Below are 7,805 nucleotides of genomic sequence, written 5' to 3' on the forward strand. Positions count from 1 at the left end.
AACATCAAACCATATTTAGCTCAACCAATAGTCCTAACGTGGGGCGAGGGCAGTTGATTCCCTAAATTTTGAATTTTCCTTTTAATATTATTTAATTATTACATATTTTTGACTCTCTAAATTCTAATATTCATGTTACTTTTATAATATATATGTTTACATATATTTTGAGGACCAAAAACATATAACAACTACTCCCTCTGTTAAAAAATATAAGGCATTTTTAAACTTTTAAAGTGTGATTATTACTTTTTTTAAAAAATATCTCTATTAATAATGACTTTATATTTATTATTGAATGTTTAATAGGGATAAATAAAAATATAGGGTTAATTTAAAAGTAAGTAATTATTTTATTGAGAATGATATTCAATTAAAAATATTTTATATTTTTAAATAAAAGGAGTATATAATTTGGTGAAAAATTGAGAGCTTAGGTCCATGGGCACCTCCCCAAATTCCTCTAATAAGGTTATTATTTTTCTTATTTTACAAGTGATAAAATTTTATCAAAAACACAAACATATTAAAAATGCTTTCTCTCTCTCTCTCTTTTTGAAAAAACAAAATAGAGAACGAAGCTTGAAGAATAAAATGATTCTTTCATGCAAAACTCAATCCTTTTAAAGGTCAAAGTTCAAAACTTCAGTATGCTAAATTTGACAAAAAAATATATATATATTTTCCTGTAATGAAGATACAGTCCTAGACTATTTCAACTTTCAAAAATGATAGAACAAATAGGACAACTCATGGAAAATCTCTTACTTTCTCTGTAGAAACAAAATTTGACCAAATGAAGGAGGACCTTTTCATCCCAGTTTGAAATAGACGGCTTTATAAAGATGCTGACCATTGAAATTCGAAATTTCTCGGAATAAAAAAATAGTCCCAGAATATTTGAAAATTGAAAATATTGACTAAGACCAATCAAAGTCATTACACTTGGGAAAAATAATATATCAAAATCAAAATAGTAATAAATTCAAATAAAAATCAATTAACTGTATCATGACACAACTTAATTAATAACTTGTAACCTTTCAAGATATCCATCACGTCTACGATGTAATCAATCAACAAGGGACGATGAACAAGAACAAAGCCAGAATTTAATTATGAAGACGGGTAGTATTAAAAAGCAAATATATTATAAAATTTGTATAAATTTTTAGAGTAAAAAAAAAATGCGACACAACCTATATAAGTGAAGGTGGGGAATTATTTTATAATTTATCGTGCTTAACTAAAACTGAGAAAAGGGAAGAAATTGATAGTTACTGATAGTTACAAATTAGATGAAATTGTTGAGAGAAATGAAAGGAGGGAAAAAGGCAGCAAAGTCAAAGACGTGTGATAAGGAATAGAGTGAACATTTGTCACAGGGGTTGCGTGAGAAGATCGAAGAGAGAGGGACGACCAAGTAAATTAGGAAATATCAATGACGATGAAGACCTAAGCATAAGTGTTTCGTGAGTGGTGTGTCTGAAGACCATATTTTTGTCTTCTGTTGTGATATATTTTCCAAAGCAAATAAGAATAAATTGTTGTAATGTTGTGTAATTCTAAAAAAAGTAACCTAAAATAAACTTAATGGCTATCGGGCTCAAGTGTGGCACCAAGTCAAACTCTAAATTAAACGCGGAGAAAGAAAATCTTACTCATTAGACCGATTCCAAACCTCAAATTATTAAGTGAATGTGAAGTGCGTGTTCCTTCACTCTGGAATCGTAGTGGTAGCTTGGCATTGGCTACAACACATCACACACACTCCTATAGTTCAATATGCAGGCCATTGATCTGTTTGACATGTAGTGTATGTAATTTGTGTGTCTATATTATTTGTATTACCTCTTGTTTTCAGCTTTATTTCAAACATATTACTCTGATATTATTTATAAGATAGAGAGAGAATAAAAAATTTAATTCTATTTATAGAATATTTATTAATTGTCAATGTTCTTTTTTATATTTTCGCTATTATCAAATACTTTAAATAAAAATATCAGTAATGAGATTTAAAAATATTTATTAGAGGCAAAATGTGAAAACTTATTAAATTTTAAGATAAAGTTAATAAAATTTAAATTTTGATAAAACATATTAAAATAATTTATAAATAAAATTAAAAAAAGTATTGTATAATATGTCTGTGATATTGGCTTTAAAATTTTGATGTGATCAGCATTTAATAAGAGCAGCTGCAATTTATGATCACAAACATTATTTCAAACTCTTGCTATTATCTTTGGCCCGACCCCAAGAAAAATCTTGCCTCATATATAAATCATGTCATCGCAATTTTTTTTTACCGCTTATTAATTATTTATATGTTACTAAATTATGTATATATTTTTATAAGATAAAATATATATATATATATTTAATATCAATAAAGTTAAAAATTTATTAAAAATTTAGACAGGGTCTATATGTTTTGAGGGTTTCTTGAATTTTGATAAAAATATATTAAAAGTGACTTAAAATAAGATTAGGAAAATGTTAATTTAAAAACCCTCAAATAAATATTTCATCTGGTCCTAATTATGGGGCAAACTTTTAAATCTATTTGCTATTGGGTTTTATATACATAGAGCAAAAGTGTAAGTTGTTATATATATATATTTTTAAATGCTTCTCCATATTCAAATGTAATTTAAAAATAAAAATACACCTTATGATGGTTATTGGTTTTAGTGAAAAGTAAAATTAAAAAGTTCAATATTTTTTTACAAGTTTCAGAATATTAACTAACGTAACATTGCTTAAAATCATAAAGTTAGTCAACTCTATCCTGTGCTTTTGTGGGACCACAATAAAAAATGTTGGTAAAATATTTATTTTCTAAATTTTTTTTACATATTTTTAATTATAGCCTTGAGTAAAATAAATATAATAAAGATATATAAACACTCTTATTAATTACTTAAATGTAATATAATAAAACAAATATGATGTATAATTAAAAAATATATAAAACCTACTCAATATCTTATATATTGAACTAAGTAGGATTTTTAAAAAATGTTGTATATCATAGTTCAGGGAATAATTGGAAAAGGAAGAAATAATTCCAGGAGCCTCAATGAGAAGGAACCTCGAACTTTTAAGAAAAACTAGCATCTCTATTTAGTTTGCACATTCTTTAGAAGTTTCAGTTATTGTCGTTGATGTGGAGTATTTTAGTTTTGTTTTCACCCGAACAATTTAGTTGGTTAAATCATGCAAACAAACATTTGTGGAACTCTCACTGATTCATAAAATGCTTTAAAATTATTGCACGACCTTTTATTAAATCTGATAACAACAATTTCCCCCATTTGCACAATGTACATGATAGATTATAAAAAATAAAAACAAAATAGTTAATGAAAAATAATGCAAAGCTTAACAGAAAAATACATCACATAAAAATGAATAGGAGCAATATCCAAATTTAAAAAAAAAAACACTACTTCTTTTGGTTTTATTTATAGGTCAGAGAGAAAATAATTTTTTTTAGTCTTATAAGTCACATCATTAATTTTTATTATAAATTTTTTTTACCCTCCATTGAATGTTGGAGAAAGAAAATATGTTATTAAATTATGTATATTTAATAAGGGTAAAGACAAGAACTTATTAAATTTTAAGATAGAGTTAATGACTTTTAAAATTTTTCTTGATATCAGTGAAACATATTGAGAGTGACTTATAAATAGGATTAGAAAGTATTCATAATCAACATTATGGACAATGGCTTCTTTAAGAACTGAATATATAATTCAGTCAATTATAAGTCCCGCAAATTAATGTGCTTCGTGTTGCATGCAGAATGTAGAGACACAGATAAATCATATGTGTATATCAACAAACACTTGAAACAATTTAAAGTGTTTTACTTAGCATGATATCCCACTGGACTGAGTATCACTTTTTTTAATTTATAGATTGAGTATTATTATTCATTAATTTGAAAAATTACCTGGAAGAGAAGGCAACCATTTTAAATTCTAATTAAACCCCCCAAATCCCATATTGTTTACCCATAAAAGTGTAAAGCCTATAACCTTAAAAACCCTAAGTCTCTATCTGAACCCGGCAGGGCCTGAATTTAATTAAATTAATCGATACTGAATTCTAAAAATAATTAAAATTAAAAAAGTCTAGTTGGAATGACAATTAAAATATAGTGGATGAATCTACTGCCTCTATCTGAAAGCAATAGTTGAACAGACATACTTGTATAAGAAAAGGTTTAATTAATTCATAGTGTAAATTAAACTAAGGTCATAAAGGCTTGAAGCAGCCAGCGGGAATCAAGGAACATGTGAGTGAAAAAATAATGATTTGTCTTCTTATTCAAAAAAGAGAGTAAACAAACAACTGGAGGGAAAGATTGGGGCTAATATTATAATATCAATATATGGTCAATGTGGCTTTTTAGGGTTAGGGTTCGAGAGTTGAGAGGATTGTCCGCTCTTTGTCTATTTAACTGATCGGCATTCCAATGATGCATGCTTATTGTAAATTGTAATTCCTCTCCACTGATTTCTTTTCTATATATTATTAGGGATTTGAGTCATATTTATACACAAATATGATAAAAACTTTTTCATTGTATAATTTTATAAGAAACTTTAGCATGTTACCTACTTTATCTAAAGCATTAGTCTTTTTTTCACATATTATCCCTAATAGACTATAAAACTTCCTAACTAATTAAATAAATTCCTCTAAACTAATGACTTTTTTCATATGATCCTATATTTATAAGGTGTTAGTAACATTTTTTTATTACGTGCTTTAAGAAAAATTGTACGTTGTTGTTTTTTTTTTTTAATTTTTATCATATAGTATAACTTTTCAATTATATATTCTTATTAAAAATCAAGAGAAAAATGGCAGGTCACTCAGTTATTTGTGCATTATTATACTTTATCAAGTAAAGATGAAATGAGAAAATTATTCTAACTTTTATATTCAACACTATAATAATAAGGATTATTTTTGTTTGCAAAACAGCTTAAAAATAGAATCAAAAAGAGTATATAAGGATAATTTTAAAATTTTGCAAACGTAAAATTGTCATTAGTTTGTATTTTAGAAAAGACCCGAGATAGTATAACTGAAAAATCAATTCTAGATTTTAACCAAGATTGATGAGACAAAGTAATAGAGGTTTATTAATTTGATATTGCTTTGGAAGCATGAAAGATGAGTTGAACATAGACCTGGTACTAGCACTATTATACGATTACAGAAGGGAGCATGCTTCTTCAATTTGAGCAATTTATGCTTGTTTGTCTCCTTATTACATCGGAATTTCAAAAGAATCTCTGACTAATCCACTAACCTACCCCACCGCCCTTTTGTAAACCAATTTTTTTTTAAAAAAAACATACCGTACTCCATCTAATTTTTATTACTATATGGCACTCCATCTATTAAAAATAAAACATTTTTTAATCAAATTTCATCTTTTAATAAAATAGTTATTCACTTTAAAATAATTCTATTTTTATATTTATCCCTATTAAATATCCTACAATAAATATAAAGTCATTATTAATAAGGGCGCTTTTGAAAAAAGACAATAATTACCCCTCAAAAACTAAAAATACCTTACATTTTTTAACGGAGGGAATATATTTTTTTAAATTTTTTTGGCTCTAAATAAAAACACTTAATGAAGTAATAATTTATTATATTTTTTAATATTATTTTTATTTAAATTTATTAACTATAAAGATTAATTATATTTTATTTGTAGGGTAAAGAGCGAAAATTAATTTTTTCTTACTTACAGAGCACTTCACTATTTTGTATGTTCATATTTATGTTTTTACCTTTGTTAAATACTATGTAAACATATTAAAAATGATTATTATTTTTTTTCTTGTTGGAATAGAGGTGAAAATTTACAAATTTTAAAATAAAATTAATAAAATTTAAGATTTTTTTAGTTTCAGTAAAACATGTTAAAAGTGACTTATAAATAGGATGAGGGGTAAATGTGAAAATTTTTCATTTAAAATGAATAAATTAAAAGTTTACTATATTTTCAAATTCAAAAAATCAATAATTTAACCACATTTTTTTATTTTGATAAAGTAATTAGAGATATCCCATAATAAAGATTAAAGAGGGTATACACACACCATGGATCTTGAAAAAGTTAGGTTTAAGTATTGGAGATAATTCTCCCAACCTAATTATTTATTATCTTATGAATAGATTAAATTTTCTTCAAGAGAAAATCAATCCTTTCCCCTTGATATAGTTTCTTCATTAATCACACATATTTACATAACGTTCATCTTATCATTCACGTCATCTATTAGTTAATAATTAGCAATAAAAGAAAAGCATGCATGTCGGGTATTTGTTTTAATGCATGTACATTAATCATTTAAAAAACATATTCGACTTTGATACTTTTGCACCGTATGAATACATCGTTGGTTTGGCGCAAATATCGCCAATCACCAATTTACTTTTATGCTATATTTAAATATATATAAATTAGATTTGAATCAAATTCATGTGTTGGATAATTAAAAAAGTATAGATTTCAATTTCTATCCCAATCTCTTTATAATTTAAAATTCTTTTTTAAATCTTTATTATTTTAAATCCTAACTTAATCTCTTTTATAATTTGATCAAGATATATAAAGGCTTGATTAATCGGCCGCCGACGATAATTGGATCAGACCGTCAAAGTTGACAAAAACAAGCCGCACAGTTGACTCAGATTGAAAGGCCGACTTTTATTAAGACTGGATTGACGGCAATGACGGAAACTAAATGGCCAACTTTTATCGAGATCAAACCAACAATGACAAATTAGGACGGGACAGCTAACTCTACTGAGATGGAACAGCTGATTCCATTTTTATTTTTCTACATATATGTGTTCTATTCCAAATTTCAAAAAATACATAATTACTATTATTTATCTATATAATACCCCTATTAAATGAAGGACATTAAATGGATGAAATTAAATTTATTAATTTAAAAATAAGTGGCATTAAATGGAGGGAAAAAGAAATCCTCACGTAGTAACTTAATTTGTGCTTTTTTTCTTAGAAGGACAAGTATAGAGACTGAGGAAGCAGTAGATATCTCACACAGACGCCATTCCTATTTTACAAGAAAGTTGAAGGATTATTCTAAGAATATTAATAGTGGAGATTAAAAATGCATCTAATAGTGACGTTAGGGTTCAATGGAAAGTGGATAACATATATATTAGGTTTGAGGTAAAAGTTCTCAAACAAGAGTTTTGCATCATTATAGTTAAGGTGAACCCTTGTTTCTTTATTATGCACATAAGTTTCTATTTTTAATTGAAAGGCTATTTATGCAAGAGCCATACAGTTACAAGAAAACCAAGTCAATGAGACCTTCAACAGTGATTTTGTTTTAACCCTGTGAAAAACAAAATCGAGAATTGTGGCTTAATTAGAATTCTTTTTATGACCTGCCTTTTTAAATATTTTCTTGTTTGTTTTTGTGTGTGCATGTGTCCCAGCCTCGAATGTTTCTGAGAAGAAAAGAAATCATTTCAGAATATTTATTAGAAATATCTAACTGCTTTAAATATTGATTAATTGAGAGGGTCTTAGGTAGTAGATATTCGACCATCAAATTATTGTGTTTAAATTAATGCTATGCATGCTTCTGCAAATAGGATTTAAAAATTGGATAATTGATCCCACCCGAACCATTTTCTAAGTGTGACATGTATACAATTCAATTAAATAATCACAAGAATATAATACCCCAAATTTTTCTTGAGGTGTCAAAAATTCTAGCCCC

The sequence above is a fragment of the Prosopis cineraria genome, unplaced genomic scaffold (assembly GCF_029017545.1).
Source record: "Prosopis cineraria cultivar Desert tree isolate PC_DT_omini unplaced genomic scaffold, ASM2901754v1 PC11, whole genome shotgun sequence".
Lineage (NCBI taxonomy): Eukaryota > Viridiplantae > Streptophyta > Magnoliopsida > Fabales > Fabaceae > Prosopis > Prosopis cineraria.